Source organism: Camellia sinensis, chromosome 15, assembly GCF_055761805.1.
Source record: "Camellia sinensis isolate YWXY chromosome 15, ASM5576180v1, whole genome shotgun sequence".
Taxonomy (NCBI): Eukaryota; Viridiplantae; Streptophyta; class Magnoliopsida; order Ericales; family Theaceae; genus Camellia; species Camellia sinensis.
Genome location: NC_138975.1, coordinates 98,629,458 through 98,650,587, shown reverse-complemented (window position 1 = coordinate 98,650,587; position 21,130 = coordinate 98,629,458). Strand labels below are relative to the sequence as shown.

Here is a 21,130-nt window from a genome sequence, read left to right as displayed (position 1 = left end):
TGTTTTGAGTCTTTTCCGAGTGTGTCTCATTGTGTTTAGGTTGTTTACCTTTTTGTCTCCGCTGTTGAGTCGTTCTCGCTATGTCTAGTTGTAGGCTCACTGCCCCGGTTTAAAAAAAAAACCTTCTTCAAATTTCAAAAATGAATCGTTTTGTGCTCAGAATGCTGTGCCATTCACCACATTCGTGCGAAAATATGATTTGGTTCTTTCATATAACTGCAGGGTCCACCCCCGATATGTGAGAACAGAAAAAACCTGGGCCTCTCTGAAGCTTCTAGGTTTCGGATCGCATCTGAGTGTGCTTCAACTTTAGCAGGTTCAACCTTCATGGTCCGTCTTGTCAGATTTGGGCTGTTTGTTCAAGATCCGCTGTGCACAAAATGAACCAAGCGCTGTGTTATGGGCTGTATGCAGATTAATCCCCAGTAGAGTATGGGCCGAGTGTTCAGACTGAGTAGTGGTTTGCATGGGTTATTTCGCTGTTGGTTGGTTCGTTATCTGATTATTACAAAACGAGTGTTCAATTTTTCAGACAAAAGATCAATCTCATTTACATTGAAGTGTAATATGATGCAATGCGATGCAATGTATGAAATGTACAAATATAACACTTTTTCAGATAAAAAGTTTTGTTTCATTTCATCATCTTTTTCAAGTACAAAGTTTTGGAGAAAACAAAAACCTGCCTGCGGCAGTACAAGGTATTCAAGCTACCAGCAAAAGTACAAAAGAAAAGGAAAAAGAAGAAAAACAGCAAAAATCTGGATCAAGTGGTCTCAGGCCTACGGATCTGTCCTCATCCTCTTCCTGGACGAAGGTCCAGGAGCATCGTCATCGGCATCGTCATCTGAGTCTGTGCCATCTCCGGTCTCCTCCTCAGACGACTTTAACTCTACCTCTGCCTCCACCTCGGGCTCATCATCATCGGGAACTGGTGCCCGTGAGCTACTCCTGACATGAGTACGCCTCGCTTTGGTGCGGGGGTATACTCTGCCATCTCCTCCGGCAGGGACAGAAGGTCCAGTTGGAGCACCTTCCACGGTAGGGATTTGGAAGGGAGGCTGAAAAACACAAAAGGCAAACGCATCAATATACTGTGAGCAGTATATCAGTCCAGAATGTAGTGTATGAATACAGTGTGTGAATACTGTGAGCAGTATATCAATCCAAAATGCAGTGTCCGAATACAGTGTGTGAATAATGTGAGCAGTGTATCAGTATGCTACAGAATGCAGTGTATGAATACAGTGTGTGAATGCCGTGAGCAGTGTGACAGTGCAAGATGCAGTGTACGAGTACAGTGTGTAAATGCCATAGATAGTGCTGTGAACAGTCTGTGGGCTACGGTATGTCAGATGTCGTGAGCGCAGTGTATCAAGTGTTGTGTTGTGCATCAGATATGTGAAACAGTTTATGTATGGTTTGAGACTACGGTCAGAGAAACATACCGGAATGCTGTAAATTGCCAGAAGGTTGAGGCTCTGCTGGAGCATCCCCATCACGGAGGCAGTCAGCTCTAGGGACTGGCGAGTGTACTCAGAAGAGGCCTGCAAAAGCGTTAGAAGCATCAGTATTCTACGGAATGTCAAATGAATTGAAATGAACTAACTGTGCATAATGAAAAACGCAGAAGTGCATACCGGAGGTAAGCCGTAGAACCCGACTAACTGATGATCAGCCGGAGGGGGAGCAATGGGAATCTGGTAAGTCGCCCCGCCTCGTCCTCTGCATGTCATCATCGTGGGTAGTTCTGGCCAGCTACCCCCCCGACCCCTCTGAGCTCCGCTTCTGCCACGGACTCGAGCTGTCCTCGACGTCCCTGCCCCTGCCCCTGCTCCCGCTCCAACTACCGGCACCGCAGGCCTCTCCCTCTCAGCTTGACGGCCACCGCTCAGAGGCCGCATAATGTACGTCCGAACATACTCTGAGTAGTCGCCCTCGCCCCTAAAGCCCTCCGCGTCCCAGCCGATTGTGTAATCGGCCATCTCCTCGGCAGTGCACCTCTCGGTGTTCCTCATGTGGGTAGGAGGCAACCCGGAACTATCTGCTCTGGCAAGCCCAGGGTCTGCGTAGGAAACGCTCACCCAGGTACAAAGCCCGACAGACCGGGCCCTCCAGCAAAATCTTGAAACGTGCAGTCTCCTCTGCACCAGCAAATCGATCCCGAATCATCGCAAGCAATGGAGCCCAAGGCTGCCAAGTGATCTGTAAATGACACGCAGTTTGTTATCTACTGATATTGAAAATACAATGTAAGGCCAAGCCAAATAAAACTCTAAAAGTTGAACATACCTCTGCGGGGGTGATAATGTCGAAGTAGCGGCGGAAGAAGATAAACGTCTCCCGGGGCCTCCGCACGCACCTCACATCAAAGCGGTGCGAGACCGGAACGACGAGAGGGGTCTCCTCGTCAAGCACTGGCGCAAGCCTCAGAAAGTAGGCGTAGACCCACAACTGCAGAGCGAATACCAATAGGATTATCAGATAAAGTAGAATACAGAATAAAGCAGAAATTGTAGAACCGTGTATTATGTAGTGTATTGTGCAGAGTGTACAGTGTGTGTAGCGTACAGTCAGTGTAAAATAGAGTATGTGTGTGCCGTGTGTGCAGTATACAGTCAAACGTGAAGCAGAGTGTACAATGTGTGCAGTGTACAGAGTACAGAAAATGAACGGCAGAAATGTAAAACAGAGAAAGAGGTGTACCTCCCAAGCTCGCCAGTAACCCTCGAGCAACTGCCCACTGCAACGGGAGGCTGAGCTCATGTACCCATACAGTGTGGCCAAGGCTGCCCCACCCCAGTCATAGCGCAGGATCCTGGTCACATCCACCAGAGCGCTCAGCAAGCAGAGAGGCACGGTGTTCGCCCGATCGGCGAAAATGGTCGTCCCCAGCAGAAACATGAGGAAGCCGCGTGTGTACTGTTCCTCCCCTACCCGAGTGGTCGGTGCTTGATCCCGAAAATGGCTCTCGAACCACGAATATCGCACATATCCTGCCCGAGCGAGTGGCGGCTGAGTACCAAGCAAGTGTATCTGGGCGGCGTACCACTCATCCATATCTGTGTCGAAGGGGATCGGATCACCCCCTACCCCGATGCTGGTGAGCATCGAGAAGTCATAGGGAGTCATCGTCATGTCTCCCGCGACAGAGAGGTGGAATAAATCGGTGGTGTCCCACCACCTCTCCGCTAGAGCAACAAGGAGAGGTCTGCTCGCAGTGAGCCGAGAAAGTCCTCTACAGAAGGCACCGAAGCCCGCCTGATCGACAATGTGACGGACTGCGTCCGGTAACTCCGTGTACCAATCCTTGGCGGCAACATTCCCATACCCGCGGACAGTATGGGAATCTCCCAGTTCAAAAACTACAGTTGCGAAGCAATATTCAATGTACAGTTTTGAAGAACATTCAGGATTGGTGACAATACAGCGTGTGTGCACGTTTTCAGATTCAAACAGATATCGGGTATCGGTGTACTCGAAGTGAATTATGGCATATGACGTGTCAGTGTTTCCAAGTGGTTCAGTACAGATGCAGCGTGAGTACACGTTTTCAGATTCAAACAGACATCGGGTGCCGGTGTGCTTACAGTGAACTACAACATGCGATGTGCCAGTGTGTTTGGGTGGTTCAGTGACAATGCAACGTGTGTGCACGTGTTCAGATTTAAACAGACATCAAGTGCAAGTGTGTTCACAGTCAACTACAACATATAGTGTATCGATGTATCCGGGTTAAGCAGTTAAAAGAACAAAATCAACAATGGCAGTTAAGTGTTCTACATTGAGGAAAATGAAACGGGAAAGAATATACCTCGGAAGCGCCGTATGATAGGTGTGACTCCGGCTCGCGCAGGAGGAGCTCTGGTGGCACACCTCTCACAAAACTCCGGAACTGACGAAGTCCGTCGGGAGGAAGCACGTGAACCATCGGCCGGTAGGTCGCCGGGTCGAACGGACGAACGCTCAAGGGCAGGAGCTCGGCCTCTGGGTCCACCTCGTGATCCGGGGGAGTCTCGCCCCGTGGAATATCATCCGCCATGTCAAAGGTGGTGTGAAAATGACCGGGAAAGTGGAAACCGGATGAGAATGCCAAAGGTCAACTAAAAAGTTAACCCCGAGAGGGCGAAAAATGGCCGAAAAAGGTGAGAAATGAAAGAGGCACGGAAATCAAGGAAAACTTGGGGGAAATAAACCCCAAGAGGCGGAAATCGAAAAAAACTACACCGAAACGAAGTTTCGATCGGATGAAAATATTCAAAACGCGAAGGTATTCGCGAATCGGACAACGAAATAGGCTCTAAACTCAAGGAAAATGAGGAAATAAAGGAGAAAAAATAGTCTAGAGGGAGAGAGGAGAAGATTTTGAACAAGAGAATGTGAGAAAAATAGGGCTAGAGGCCTTATTTTATAAGACCTGTGGCTGAAAGACCAAACTGCCCCGATTCAAGCATGTTTGGCCGGTCGGCCACACTGTTGGCCGGCCGGCCAAATATTTGGCCGATGGAGATTTTGGATGGCCGGTGGGTGGCTAGTGACCTTCTCCGGTGGCCGGTGAGCCTCCTATACCCTTGTTTGGGTCATACGTGTGGTTTGGGGCCATCATTGCTCAATACAGTGCAAGACAGTGCATTTTCGAAGCTCAAACGGACTCCGTTTTGACCTCAGACCGTGTCCTCTGCGCATAGTACTTGAATACGGATGCAGTGTGTCCTTTTTGTATCCTTTTGTCTCTTTTAAGATTCAAAAGTTGCCCCGCATGCATTGTTTTAAAACGCTTTGGTATGAACGCGTGTTGAGTTATACGTCATTATGCTTGCATTGTTATACATTCCCCATGGTCTGGTGAGACCTTAAATATGCTCAGTCTAGGAGACCTTAAATCCTCTGAAGGTGCAAGTCCTTCGGTGTTTGTTGTGCCCGAACGGCTTTTGGCAAGTTCACATGCATTATCATATATTTCAAGCGATGCGCATCGTCGCGCATTCGAGTTCATAAGCATTTCGAGCGACATGCGTGGTCGCACATTCAAGATCATATGCATTGTCATGCATATCAAAAGACGTGCATTGTCACGCATTTGCATCAGCATGCGTCAAAATGCATCATTTGCATTACAAAAACAAAACAAAAAAACACAATCATGCATTATCATGCATTTTCAAAAGAAAAACAAAAAAAGGGAGCAACATGCATTGCCATGCATTTTCCCTTTCATGCACTTTTCATGCATTTCAAAAAACAAAATCAAAACAAATAGTGCATATGTCATGCATTGCATCGTAAGTAATGCATATGTCATGCATTCATTGTAGATAGTGAATATGTCATGCATCCCTTGTATACATTGCATATGTCATGCATTTCATTACCAATAGTGCATATGTCATGTATCACTGTAAATATCGCATTTACACCCATCCATTGCATATTGTAGATATTGCATTGTAGCTTGCATGCATCCACTGTATCACCTCCATTTATAGCTTGCGCCTTTCCTTGTTGAGCTTGGTCTGGTATGTGCCCATACTTTTCACTTTAAAGCACAGTTCTGCATGTGTACGCGCCTATTCCACGCTGGTATGTTGGTTTGAGGGTTGCGGCACCTTTTCTGTGTTAGACGCGGCTTGTATGTGTCCATGCCTTTCCTAGGCAAGATTTGGTTTGGCCTGCGCGCCATATCCGTTATACATATTACATTGTAGTGTACTTTTTGCATCCAGCATTAGGATCATTGGTCTTTCGTTAGTGGGTCACTTCCTCCACTTATGTCATTCCACCCAATTACTTGTTCTTGTGTCCGTCTACATCACTCATAGTTCTGCATGTGTACGCGCTTTGAGGGTTGCGACACCTTTTCTATGGTAGACGGACTTTGCACCTCCATCAATCTATTTGACATTTGTGTGGTTTTGAACTGCTCATGATTGGATCATGATCCAATTGCATTGCATTTTCTTTTGCATTATTGTACATAGTTTTGTATATATTGCATATCATTTTGCATTCATCTTGCATTGTCATGCATGTTGCTAACAATATTGTACCTGTTAAGTTGCTTTCTTTTCAGGCACGATATTGTATGTACGGTTCATTTGAAGCTGGTGCAACCAGACGAACTGCACAGGTATTGTATTCTCTGCGTGAAACGTATCAAGAATTGCATGATTCTCTTACATCCTTTCTGCGTTGTAGTGTAGTTGGATTTGCGTTTGCTTGCTTAAAACTATCACATGTTATGCTTCGTTACAGCTTTCTTTGCATGATCATAAGTTATGCTCCGCTTCATGCATTGTCGGTTGCATTTTGCCCCTGCCTTCGGGCGCATACCTTTATTATCTTGCATGTCTGTCTAAGTCTTCGGCCTTGTCAAAAATGGGTCGTCTCTGGGCTTTGACAATCACTCCCGTCATTCTTATGACTTTCGAGTTCTGTCAAAGAGAGGAAACTGTAGACATCTCATTTTTGACTGTCCTCAAGACTTGGGCGTCACCGTTTGAACACTCGGTGATCATCCTTGTTTGTGTTCGTCTTGAGTTCCTGGAGGTCTCGGCTACGCGGCTTGCCTCAGGACCTCTCGACTCTACTGTTTTGTGTTTGGTTTTGCACCAAACACTTGTGTTTTTGCTGTGGAGGGTAGGGAATGGCTTATTGGCCATCCCCACACATCACCGGCCATGGCTTGAGGCCACCGGCTGTGTTTTGTTGCCACCGGCCAAATGTTTGGCCGGCCGGCACTATAGATGGTCAATCGGCCATCTTTTTTGGCCAAATTGTATTTTTGGCAGGCCGACCACTGTGCATCTGCTTTTGCAGATATTTTATGCTAGCTGGCATACGCTTTGTTCCCCTCCATACACGTGTATGGAGGGATCTCCCTCTTGGCTAGCTTGTCTTGTAAGCTTGCAAGATTGAACCTTCTATAAGAGGAGGCCTCTTCTCCCTCTTTTAGGTTAGACTACATTTTTCAGAGGGCTCTAGTTTTAGGGTTTGAGTTGTGTATCTATCCTATATCTATATCTCCCCATCTCTTGTGTTTTGTGTGTGTTTTGTCTTACTTTTGTGCACAAACACCCACCATTACACCTTCCTTTAGCTACTGAGGTACTAAGAGGCTGTTCTTGAAGTTTTGGAGCTGGTTTGAGCTAAAGAAGCTGCTGGTCCATCATTCTTGAAGAGGGTCAACAAGGGTAAGAACTTATTCCTTTTATTCCCCATTTTTTCATAGCTCTTTAGGCTGCCTTGCAACTGTTTTTAGACTTGGTGTATAACATATAAAATTTCTATTTTTGAGTCCTTTAAATAGTTGGTTAAGGGTGTTTTGAGCCTTAAGGTTGTTTGACCCCTTTTTTGTGCTATTTTGGTGAGCTCCGGGACCATTGTGTTTGAGCCTCCTCACCACTGAAATCTTGAGGGATTTCACTGGTGAGGATGGTGCCTTGAGGTTCTAAGAAGGAGAGGGCCACCCCCTCTCCTTGTTGTCCCTGTAAAGGGCCATTTTTGCCTCTTGAGGGAGCATCTAGTTTAGGTTCATGTTGATCATGCCTTAACTGATTTTTGTACTTATATTGCCATGATATAGCATTGTGTTAAGTTGGTTTAGGTACACCATGCTTTTTTAGCATACATGCCTTGTAATGCCATGTTTTGGCCTTAACATGCTTTAGGTTTTGATCATTGTTCTAGCATGATTTTGGCCAAGCTTTGTGAAGCTTTTGTGTTTGTTTTAGCATGCTTAAGTTCTGTCCTTGGTTGTTTTGGTCAACCATAGCATGCTTAGTATAGCCACCTTGCATTTTGACTTGTTAGCCTTAGGTGTGTGAGTGTGTAGCATGCATTACTTGCACTATTTCAGTGGTTTGGAACCACTTACCATGTTATTTCAGTCCTTATAACATGCTTGTATGCTTGCATTTAATGCTCATTTGTTGCTTTAAAAGGTTGCTGCCTCATGCTCCATGAATGTGCTCCTTTGTATGCTTGCATGTTCAAGCCACTTAGATGCCATCTAGGTGTTCCCTTAGCATTGTCTAGGTCTGCCTTGAACCTGTTTTAAGTCCTCTTGGCCTTGAGAGGCTAGGTTGACTTAGCCATGGTTTAAGTCTCCTTGACTTGCCTCAAGTACTTGGACCAATTGCATGCCATGTTTGTCTTGTTTAAATTGGTTTAGCACCATTATTAACATGATTTCCAGAGTTTACATTGCATGCTAATTGTTCATGTTTAAGCTCTCTTAAGTGTGCTTAAAGATTGCTTGTTTGATTTTTAAGTGTTGGCCCATCAGCATGTACATGTGTGTGTGTGTGTAGGCCCTCATTTCCATGGGATTGGCCACTGTTTTAGGCTTGTTTGGGGGCTGCCTAAATTAGTCTAAGTCCACCCCTTTGCATGCTGTTGCATGCTCACCTTGTGTGTTATTGCATACTAGTGTGTTGTTGCATGATTGAATGAAGTCACATGCTTGCTTGCATGCTTGAACATCCATATTGTGTCTTGCATACTTGTAGGTTTTTACAAACCCATTTTCTATGTCATGTTCATACACAAACATATATATACATATATATACAAATTATTGTTTCGATTCCTCAAAATAGCTAATCATATATTTATGTGTATCCTGCAGGATTGGATTGTCATGATGAGAATGTCCTCAAAAAACACGTTGTTCTTTTATCGGAACAAAGACGGTGTTGTTTATCCTTGGGAAACTTTTCGAGGCTTTTTTTTCTCTGATTTTCGTTTTATATAATTTTGATCAATAAGTGTGTGTATATATATATATATCATATCAAATTCAAAAAAAAGTTATGCGATTGAATATATAAATAAAAAAAATTGAATATAAAAATAATTTTACCCAAACTCAATATTCTTAATTAAATAAATCCTCATTCTTAACTCAAAGAAATTTCATAAATATGAAAAAAAAAATTAAAAAAAAAATTAAAAACTCAAAAAAAAAAAAAAAAAAAAAACTCAAAGAGATGTGTGTATATATATCATATAAATTCACAAAAAAAATTTATGCGATTGAATATATGAATTAAAAAAAAAATTTGAATGAGGATGTATTAAAATTTTTCTCAATTGAAAAGTAGTGTTCCTTAATTCAATTTTTATTGACTCAATCGCATAATTTTTTTAAAAAAAATTATGCACACGCATCGCGTGTGCCCTCACCGCTATTTCATGCCTTACACGCTTCTTTACTTAGCTTGTGTGCCTAACCTACGTTACACATTGCATTTCCATGTTGCATACTAGCCTCCATACCTAGGATGCATTGCATTGGCATGCATGCTTCACCTCTTGAGTTGAGTATGATAGAGGTTGAGCCCCCTTTGCTTGATTATGTGCATTGCATTCCATATCAAAATGCATACTTGGTTCCTTGGGCCATCATGCATGGAAATGCGCGATTAGTGGTCCGAGAATCCAGAATCATATCCCTTTGAGTCATGAATATGATAAGGGGTGTGGTTGGTGCATACATTGTTTGAAATGCATTGTCATGCTATGTTTTGCCCTCTGCTGCTGTCAAAAATAGATTTTGTAGGAAGATTTGGCCGGCCGGCCATCTGTAGCGCCGACCGGCCATCCATAAGTGGCCGATGGATTAATTTGTGGCCGGTGACCATTCTCCATGGCCGGTGACCAATTTCCTCAGCCGGTGGTGTTCCACAGCATTCAGGGAAGCAACCCTGAGATTTGTGCAGTCTTCAGAGAAGGATAACAGCCAAAGCAGAGGCAACTTATGCATGGCAGTGGCTTTCCGAGCGGAGCCGAGCGCGCATTGCATTGGGCCCTCTTCCCGAGGTTGTTTACTGCTTTCATTAGATTAGTAATTTGTTAATTAATTAATTAGTCTGTAATATTTAATTAGCTTGTAGGTTAATTAATTTGTATTATTCTTTCGGTCCCTCCGAGCGAGGAAAAATTTGTAATAAGTGTGGGTGTGTGTGTGCATGCCTTCCAACCCCCACTTCTTTCTCTCTTTTACTTACCTGCTTTTGATGGTTAGTATTAGGACATGTTTACTTTAGCATACCTTATGCTATGCATGCGTGCATCATTCATTAGTCTTACATGCACCAGGCTCGGCGCATCATGCTAACTACATAAAGTATTTCAAATCTAACTTGAATACATGCTATCTGTGCATTTTCACATGTCATTCTTAGATTAGCCGAGCCTATTCTAGATTGCATTCTATATGCGTTGCATTAGCCACTTAACATGGACTTGGATCATGCATTGATTGCTAACATGTTCTTGTCCTGGCTCCGAGTACATTGTAAGTATTTCTATGCTTTAGCATCTCGCATGAGTGTGAATGTCAAAGCATGCTTACCATGTGGCTAGATACTTATGTGATATAAACTGTTTGAATGCCTGTGGGTGAAGGTTAGATTGTTTGAGTTGGAACAACTCGTTGAAATCTGTGCTTTAGCCTACTTGCGAGTAGCAAATTCCAAACTGTTTTTCAAACAAACGGATATGCAATGCTTCGTTCCAAATTAGGCGAGCTAGTCTATATCTTTGTGCCGTGCGCATCACATAGTAATTCTAGCTAATTAAACCGGAATAAGAACACATAACGTTTTCAAAATCGGATATCATGGTTAGTAGAGGCCGATCTTCGAATCGGGCGAGAGGGGGTGCTCATAGTTGACCTTCCCCAATCGTACCCAAGTTTCCGAGCCGAGGCAACTTTGGTGATGACAGACACGTGGCCTTTGGCACCGAGTTAGGGTTTCCTAGATTTCCCAAAATAAAATATTTAGGTGGCGACTCTGTATCTGGCAAAGCAGTCCATGTTTGGCACTTCTTTTCAAAAATCTATTTCTCAAAACGATTTGCCGGATTTGGACTCTTTGGTTCAGATTAAGAACCGTGACAATTCGAGAGTCCGAACTGTAGTGAGCCCAATACGAACAGAATGGGACTCACCCTCCCAGGGCGTTCGGGCGCGTCTACAGAACCCTAATCCATTCTTTTTCTTGCCTATTTATATTTTTGATGCATTTCCAACAGGTTTAAAACATCGGGCACATTTTTCCAGAAAAAGTCAACGCACGTGCAGGAAGTCAACGTACGTGCGGAAAAAGTCAACGCATGTGCAGGAAAGTCCACTCTCTCCAAATTCTGTCTTTTTGCCCATTTTATGCTTCGACTATGTATAACCTGATTGACATTCAAGACACATAAAGTATACAGTTTGACAAGCAAGTGAAGTTAAGAGATCGTAATTAACGGCCTCAATGATGTACAATTTGGCCTTAATCATAAACTAGCAACAAAAAAGCCCGAGTAGGTAATGAACTTCTTTTTTGAGGACCTTTTTGATTCCTTTTTAAGCGGTGGAGGTGTTAACATTGGACATGGATTTGAGAAGGGTTGTCCACATAACTCAAGATTACCCGAAAAACAATTCACGTTGAAATGATCAATGACATTAAGAATTGGACCACTGAGATTGTTGTGGGAGACATTGAATTCTTGTAGATTGAAGAAGTCAAATTTTGGTATCTCACTGCTTAGATGATTGTTTTGAGCGAGAAACGAAAGCAAGCCTGAAATTCTAGACATGTCAGGGATCTGATTGGAAAAGTCATTGTTCGATATGTTGAGACTTTTTAGATTACTTAATTGGGAGATATTGACCGAAAGGTTGCCAGAGAAGCGATTCCTACTTAGATACAAATGAGTTAAATACCGGCAATTTGATATCTCTTGTTGGATCTCTCCACCAACATCGTTGTCATTCAGGCTCAAGACAAAAAGAGACTTAGCCTTGCATAAAGAGGTTGCATTAAGAACCCCAGTTAGATTGAACCGATCAAGAACTATCTTTGTCACAAACTGTAACTTGCTATCACATGACACATCGTGCTATTTGTCTGTACAAGGTTCTGAACTCATATTCAAACCAAAGAGTGGACCTAATTTCATGGGAGAGTGTTCTCTAATGAGTAGGACTAGCACGAGCTTCACTTCTTCTTCCACTGAATTCCCGGTCAAGAAGAGAAGAAAGAACATGAGAGAGACTATATGGATGGGAACGAGTACTCGAGCCATTGTTGTTGATGAAGAAGGAGAAGAATATTGGAGGGAAATGTCAATGTAATTGGGTTCTGGTTCATATGAAGGTGTTTGGTTTATTGACATTGTGAGAGAGGGACTAGGTAACAAGGTTGAAATGGTTAGTTATATTATTTTAGGGTTTGCCAATTGGCTAAATTTATAATGATGGTTTGTTGGTGTATGTGAGTGTGATTGACAAACGAAGAGTAAAGGGAGTGACAAAAAAGGCACAAAGAAAACATTTTTAAAAATGAGAAGCCGACAGGTGGAAATGGCCAAACTCATTGAAAAACTAAATTCCCAACTTGTTTCAAATGAAACCAAAACTCCCAATAGCCAAAATCAACAAGCAATGTAGCGATCCCGGTTTCGATCCTTCTTTTATGTTTTGCCACTTCGACTAGGCCGGACGGGAGTCAAGTTGCCCGATTAGCTTGCGGGGGTCCAAGGGGTAACGCCCCTTGGCGGGTCCAAGGGCAGAGCCTTGGCGGGGGTCGAGCTGCATATCATATCGATCGGCTATTTATGCGCTTGAGTGGAGAATGTTTGGTTTTAGAAGTTTGATCTGTCTGTAAAAGTACTGGGTTAGTGTATTTGATGCTCAAGCAGGGCATTCCACGCTCGAGCGGACCATGTTATATCAGTTCGTGAATCTGATATTTCATATCACTTTTTCAGTCCTCCCTCTCTCTAAAACTCTTCAGAATTCCAGATCGGGAGCTTCTCTCTTTAGAAGTCATATTCTCTCTATGATTTCTCCAAATCCATTGGGATTTAAACTTAAGTTCTTCACCAAAGTTGGTTATCATCTCGAGGGCTTCGTTGTGTTCGGTGAAGATCGAGTTTTGACACCGTTGATTTTGGGGGTTTCATCTCACTTCTTCTTCAAAACTCGAGGTAGGTATTTTCTTAGAGTTATACATATGTTTTTGCAAGATCTAGATGATTTTCGAAATCATCCTTTGATTAGCTTTGAGAAATTGATTGTTGATTTCAAGAAGATGAGTGATTTTGAAAGAGGGTTTAATTTCTTTTCCTTTTAAAATAGAAATTGAAGGTTTTGAACCATATTGATTGAAGAAAGATGATTTTGGGAAAATTCTTCTAAATATTTTGGAGATGAATGGTTTTGTGAGAAAACCTAGAAATTGGGTCTTTTCTTTGAAAGATGTTGAAAATCCTTGGAAGATGTTGTCATATTTATTTTGTGTACCAAAATAAATGGATGTTCTGAAAATTGTTTATATATATATATATATATATATAAATGATGAATTTTGTGAAAAAAAATGAGAATTGTTGTTTATTTTGGAAATTATTGTCAAAATGTTGATTTAGTCTTGAATTGACTAAATTGTTGAGATTGCTCAAAATGTGAGAATTACGTTATTCTCTTGAATGAATTGGATATAAAAGTATATATATATATATATATATATTCATCTTGTGGAATTGTGTTGAAAAGAGAATTGGGAATTTTGATCACAATGGTATATTGTGTGGAACAATTGAATATGGAAGTAATGTTGCAGTGCATTATTAAGCATACATTGGCATTTCAATTCATTGGACTATGTTAAGCTTTGGAAATTTGCATTCGGAAAAGAATGTTGGGAAATGGGTTTTCATGAAATGGTTTTGGGGTAAATACGATGGTAAGTCTTGATAGGTGGTATAGATGAAATTGTTTAAGTTGGCATGAGTGTCCTTGGTGAAAGACCAGAAAGTTGCGCAGATAGGTGTCGAGCCTTCCGGTTAATACTGATAAAAATGACAATTGGTAGTACTCGTATAGTCTACTTGCAAACACCGACCTAGGGATTACCAGAGTTGTATTTACCGCCCCCTTTAATTAAATTGATAAATTTTGAACAGTTGAAATTGCATAACATCATTGAGTATGATGGTTTTCAAAAGATGAAGATGTGTTTTATTTTCAAAAAGGCATGGCATGGCATATCCATTCATCTCTTGAGACTTGTATAAAATGAATATACTTTGTTAAAGATTTCCTACCAGGCTTTATGCTCACCCTACCAGATTTTTGTGTAGGAAAAGACGTGGTGAATCTGCCTAATTGAGGGCGTAGAAATGTGTGTGTTGAGAGCACTAAAGTTCTCATTTGTTGTGATCCTATTTGTAAGCCAAGGGCTATGTATGTGTGGGTTTGAATAACCATTTTGTGTACCGGGCTTAGGCCTTGGAAGATTGTAAACCCTTGGGGGTGCTTATTTGGTTATTTATTTGTTGTTGAATCAATGTAATATCACATGAGGAACTATTATTATTATGTAATGCAAGTATGGGAAGTTATATTTGGTTTTCCTTTAAGAGAGCCATGATTGTTGCATTATCATTTGGGCTAGAAGTTTGGGGCGTTACAAGCAATATGATGGAAATGAGATGAACAACAGTTAAGTACATGGATTCTCGGATTCAAAATCACGAAATGGGTCGGGTCTAAACCAGAATCGTTATAAAGTCCTTCATATTATAAAACTTGTCTTACAATTTCCAAAAATGAATTTTATATTATTTTCAAAACAAAGCATTTACCATATCAAAATCCATACATTTCAAATGAAGCATATATCGAAATCAAACAAAGCATTTTCATATCGAATCCATTATTGATTCATCATATGTGGTATATCCAATAGAGTAACGAAGGGACCCAAAAGCCTAAATCGAAGCGACCACAAAGTTCTAATGAAGGGACCACTTGGGTCTAACATCCAAGATCTCTGTAATTCCATTAATTGAAGGGCCATTGTATTGTTTCCCCCAGGCAAGGGCCTTACTAAAGAATGCCATGAATACTTTTCAAAAAGGGACACTTATTCATCCATATAAAATAACATTTCATAAACATGATTCATATATCAGTTCACCAAACACTTTTTGAACATATTTTTATAGAGATATTACTCACAGTTGGCTTGAATTAATATTACTCCTCGAGTGTCCAACCTACACGAAGCATACAAATATACACATGGAAACATTATTATTCTTTTGATCGAATCTTATTTCACTTACTACTTTTTCTCAAATAAATCGAATTCATACTTTACTTCCCAAACTAATTAACTTATGTTGGTTCTTAGCTTATTAGTCCCTAATGAGTCATAATTCATGCCTAGGAATGCTTGAAAAGAGATAAGGACGAAATATGAACAAGATGCAATTTTTCACAACATACTGAAAAGGGTTGACCACTTGAGCCACCACTTGGTCACTTGAGCGGACTGTATTGTTTGCAAAAATACTAGATGGGTTTGATGTGCGCTCAAGCCAACACTTGGTCGCTTAAGTGATTGGTAAACATACAATGAGTTCGCTTGAACTACCAATTTGTCGCTAGACAGCAAAAATTATGGGAGCTCTCAATGTGTGCGCAAGCCACCATTTGGTCGCTTGAGCGGTCTATGAAAAATCTAGGTTTCAAAATTGAAAGTTTAAGCTCCCAAACACCATTTCAAAACCTGGGGCCGTTCATGTCTTACTCAAAACATGAATTTACTTTCAAAAATACCAATACATGACCCTTTATAAATCATTTGTTCCAAAACCTTAATAATTTGAGCAAAACTTAACTCAAATCTCCATACATGCAAAGAATTTCCAATTATTTATTTATTTTATTTTTTTTGCTTTTCAAAACATGAAATTAAATGGATAAATCCATGAAATTGTGAGTATGAACTTGCGGTGGAAATTTTTGAAAATGTATAAAAGATGAATTTCATGCATGCAAGAACTTCAAAATACAAAATAAAATGATAAAATCTTTCTTGAACATGCATGTAGCTCAATTTCTTGCTCAAAACCCATTTTCCTTTCAAATTCCATGACATAGATTCAATAACTCCCTTAATTCATGATGCATGGAGGATTTTCTACAAAATAAAAGCATATTTTCCTTACTTAAGGCCTCAATTTCAGATATAAGAAGTGATTTCCCCCTTAGCTTCTTCTTTTTCTTCCCAATTTGACAAGTCTTAAGCTCTTTCTCTCACTAGAATGGAGCACTCTCTCTCTCTCTAAACTCCTCCAGTAGAAATCATACAATGAAGAATGAGCTCAGTCTCACTTCCTCTAACTCACATATAACATACCTCATTTCTTGACACCACAATACATACGTGCACACTTCCTTGAGCTCCAGCACAACACTTACACACACACACACACACACACACACACACACACACAATTTTCTTAGCACAAGACAAATAAGAAATGACCCACTTTTTGACTCAAAGTCTCTAGCACAAAAACATACACACACCCACCTCTTGACTTTAGCACAAGTGTAGCAGACATACACATAGGGTTGCAAATGAGTCGAGCCGAGCCGAGTTTTATCATATTTGAGCTCGGCTCGACTTATTTGCAAGGTGTTTGAGCTCGACTGAAGCTCAAAACAAGCTACAATATCTAAGCTCGAGCTCGGCTCGTCCAAAATTTATGTAAGTCGAGCTCGGCTCGTGATGGCTCGTTAAGCCAAGAGAGAGCCACAGAAACCAATAACCTTCTACACTTATATACAAATTTGTCCACCTTAAAATGTATTTTGCAATCGATGTGGGACTCCCAACAAACGCACCAAATGATGTCATTTGGCGCAACATGTTATTGCAGTCTTTCATTTCCACATCATTGAAGAGAGGAAACGCAGAAAATCCTGATTCTTATAAAATGGTGAGTTATTGATAGCTATAACACAAATCAACGAAAGGAAAGCAAAGGCAATGCTTTCAGACATAGAAGGATTATTTTTTCTTAAAATAATTATGATCGATATTAATGGTCAAGCTAAAATAGTTTAACAAATACAAATATAGATATATATATATATATATATATATATTATAATAAAATATACATATATATGAATATAAGATATAAAAATTAAAAATTAATATGCATATTTTTGAGCTCACGAGCTTATTCTAGCCAAGCAATATTAAACTAGAGCTCGGCTCATTTATTAGTTGAGCTTGAAATTTAAGCTTGAACTCATTTATTTAGTTAGCAAATCGAGTTCGAATGAGCCTTAACGAGTTTGCTCATGAACAACTCAGTTCGCTTGCAGCCCTACATACACACATGCAAGGCCCCTACACACCTCTTCACTTTATGAATTCATCAACATAAAACATGTAGACACACAAGGGGCTAAAATCCTCTACACACAACTTCATAATTAGCCACATCACACCACTTCACAATTAATCACGTAGGATTAGTTTAACTCTTGATTGCACAATTAGCTTAATTAAACCACGCTAAACCATACTTATTTGTAATTGATCATTTCCCACATAACTCAATTAGTCTAATTAACCTCAATTATGGCCTTGTTAATCATACTTAAAATTATCAATCTGAATCAGATTTTTAATCAATCTCCCAGAAGGCTTCAAATATCCAATTAAGTTCATTGACATTATCAATTTTGGTTTTCCAAATCATTTAAGCCTTTAATTTCACATCAGACTCAGAATTCCTTTCAATAAATTACGCATTCAAATTTGACACCTGTAGACACCCCATTTTTGACCGTCCTCAAGACTGGATGTTCTTGCAAGGTACATCCAGCAACAAGTTTGATTGCTCGTCGAGTACTCGACTTTCGCGACGGAATGCTCCAGGTTTGATCCTTCCAGACCCTATATCCATTTTGTCTCATATTTGGACCATGTGTTGGTCTTTTCGTAGTGATGTTCATGACGACTTGCCGGCCATAATTAAGGGCTGTCGGCCATGGTATTTGCCCTGCCGGCCATCAAGAGGTACTGCCGGCCATCAATGGGGCACTACCAGCCATCACTGATGGCCGACCGACCACTAATGCTTTGACAGATATTTTTGTAGATATTTTGACAGCTGTTTCCACAAATTAGCTTATCTACTTGCACGTGGAGGGCTGGATTTGTTTTAATGCTCCTTGTATCTTCTATATATATAGCTCATCTATATGCATGCAAAGGGGTTAGAAAATTAGGCTGAGATATATTTTTCTCTCTCTCACTCTAGAATCCTCTCTCTCTATATTTTGTGCCTATTTTGTGCTTGAAAGTGTATTTTCTCTTCACCTTTGCACTAGCAGCCCTAGCCAACACCTTCACCTTAGGATTGAGGCTCTTGGAGGTCTTGTTTAATCTCCTTAGATTGGTTTTGACTCAGAAAGTTGGTTGTTTGCTTGCTGTTTTATTGTTGTGCTTCAAGGGTAAGGATCTGCTCCTTTTAAGCTTTGCTCTAGTTCATTGCTTTGCCATCTTTGTATGCAACTTTGAGGCTGATTTTGGCATGTAAAAAGTTCTATTTTTCAGTCATAAAATGTTGGTTTGAACCTTGTGTGGTTAGGGTGTGGTTTCCCTAAAGCCTCTTGAGCCACCTTTCTAAGCTTTTGTAATAGCCTTTGCTTGGCCTTCTAACCACTGAGACTCAGAGTAATTTCAGTGGTAGAAAGTTTGTTTTGAGGCTTAAAATAGGAGGGGGTGGCCTCCCCTCCTTGTGTTTTGTTTGCATGTGTTGATGGCCTAACTTGTGAGCATGTATTTCTACCTTTTTGTAGCTTAGTTCAAGCATGTTTTAGGCTCTAATTTAACATGTTTTAGCTCTATTTTTGGCTGGTTTGGCCACTTGTTACTTGATTTTTGCACTTGTAGTGAAATCTTGCTTACAAGCCTAACATGTTTGATGATTTAGCTTATCATTCTAGCTTGTGTTAGCTTAGCTCCAACACATTTTTCCTACTGATTTAGCATGCTTTAACTCTGTTTTGAGTGATTTTGGTCATATATGCTTTGCCTTGTATAGCTATAGTGTAAATAGCCTTCACTAGCTTTGTGTTTTAAGGCCCCTAACATGCTTTGCTTGAGGTATTTGCATGTTTTGGCATCATTTGGCATGTGATTTCATAGCATATTTCTCTATCACACCCTCGCACATACCACTCTTTCATTGCCTTTGGGAGTTGTGCCTTATGCCTTGTTTATGAGCCAATACATGACCATGTTTTTCTTGCTTTTCAGCTACTATCTTAGCACATTTTGGCCACTGTTTTGGCATGTTTGAGGTCTGTCCATGGTTGGTTTGGCCATTTGAGTTTGGCATTGGATGGATCTAGTGTAAAGCTCTTCACTAGTTTTAATGCTTAAGTCCCCTAACATGTTGTGCATGAATTGTTTGCATGTTAGAGTCTTAAGTTTCATGCCATTTTAGCACTGAAATTCTGCCACCTCCCTCGTTTCTTAACTATTGATTTGTTTTAAGGATTGGTTAGTCTTAAGTTGTGCTTAAGCTATGGGATTGAGGCATATACTTAAATGGCTTTAACCCTCTTTTGAGGGTTCCTCCTAGTCAAAGGCATGGCTTCTCTCATATCTTAAGTCATCTTTTGATTGACCTTCCTCTCATTAGAGGACTTTCATATTTGGACAAGTCGATTAATGAATGGCTTGGTAACTTAAAATGTGTAAACAAGAAGTGAACCGAGTAAAACATGCCAAGATAAGGATTGTTGTTTGCATTGCATTGTGTTCAATCGGACGTTATATTGAACACAAGGTGAATTGGTCCATTTCATACTCAAAGTGATGAAAATGAGCCAATTCCCTTTGTCTCCATTGCCTTTGATCTTCCATGATAAGTTAGTGGTCCTATAGTCTTGTTTGTCTTGCATTTATTGAAATGTGTGCAAGTTGGATCTTTAGCCATCATGCATTGCATGCTTGATTGATGGTTTTGGATCCAATGGTACCTCTCATTTGATGTTTTGAAATGATAAGGAGTGGCACAGTACACACATGCCCTTGGGAGACCCTCAATTTCCTCTGTTTTGTGCTCTGTTGTAGTTTGGTGTCACAGCATACCAATGGCCGGCAGCCTTTTATTGCTAGCTAGCACCCCTTCATTGTTGGCCTGTAGAGGCCCACTCTTGGCCAGCAGATGGCCGGGAGCAGCCATTCATGGCCGACAGGCCATTGGTGCACTCCCCAGCAGTGATTTGGTAAGTTTCAGCAGAGAGTTCTTTGAGACACCCTGCAAACAGAGCCTCTCAAGAGCAAATCGGAGAGCCTTTCCAGACAGAAACCGATGCATGCATGTTCAACTTTCCAAAGTAGAGCTAAAGTAGTGTAATTTAATGCCTTACTTATTAGTTAGCATTGCTTTTGTAATTTAATTAGTTAAAGTGTTGTAATAATTAGTAAGTAATTTGCTAGTTATTCAATTTGTTATGTAATAATTAGTCTAATTAGTTTAATTAGATTAGTTAATCTAGCTTGGCTTAGATTAGCTTAGCTTATTCATTCGGACCCTCCTTCGAGAGGGCGCAATATTGTAATAAGGGTGCGTGCGTGTGTGCATGTCTTCCAATCCCACGTCTTTCTCCCTTTTATTTATCCGCTTTCGGTGGTTAGATTAGGGCATGTTTCAATTAGCATACCTTATGCTTGCATGTTTGCATTCATTCATTTGTCTTGCATGCACCGGGCTCAGTTCATCTGTAGACACCCCATTTTTGACCGTCCTCAAGACTTGGACGTCATTGTTTGAACACTCGATGACCATCCATGTTTGTGTTCGTTTTGAGTTCTCGGAGGTCTCGGTCGCGCGTCTTGCCTCAAGATCTCTCAACTTGTCTGTTTTATGCTTGGTTGTGGACCAAGCACTTGTGTTTTTGCTTTTGAGGGAAGATGGTGGCTTGTTTCCCATCCCCTCAACCCATCGGCCAAGGCCTGAGGCCATCGGCCTTGTTTTTTTGCTATCGACCAAAAGTGTTGGCCGATCGACACTATATTTGGTTGGTCGGCCGGCCCTTGTGTTTGTCGATCCACCATGTTTTCTAGCCGAACCCTATTCATCTGCTTTATGCAGATATTTTATGCCAGCTGTCACAGCTGGCATCCACAGTTCACCCATTCCATACACGTGCATGGAGTGATTTGCCCCTTGGTTTAGCTTTTCCAAGAAGCTTTGGAATTGAACTTCTATAAAGAGGGAGCTCCTCCTCCCTCTCCAGAGGTTCTAA

At 41.0% G+C, this 21,130-nt stretch overlaps 1 pseudogene; it reads right to left on the bottom strand.

The window, feature by feature from the left end:
- LOC145813149 (inactive leucine-rich repeat receptor-like serine/threonine-protein kinase At1g60630) overlaps positions 1–21,130 on the bottom strand; it is a 65,502-nt pseudogene that overhangs the window by 26,808 nt on the left and 17,564 nt on the right.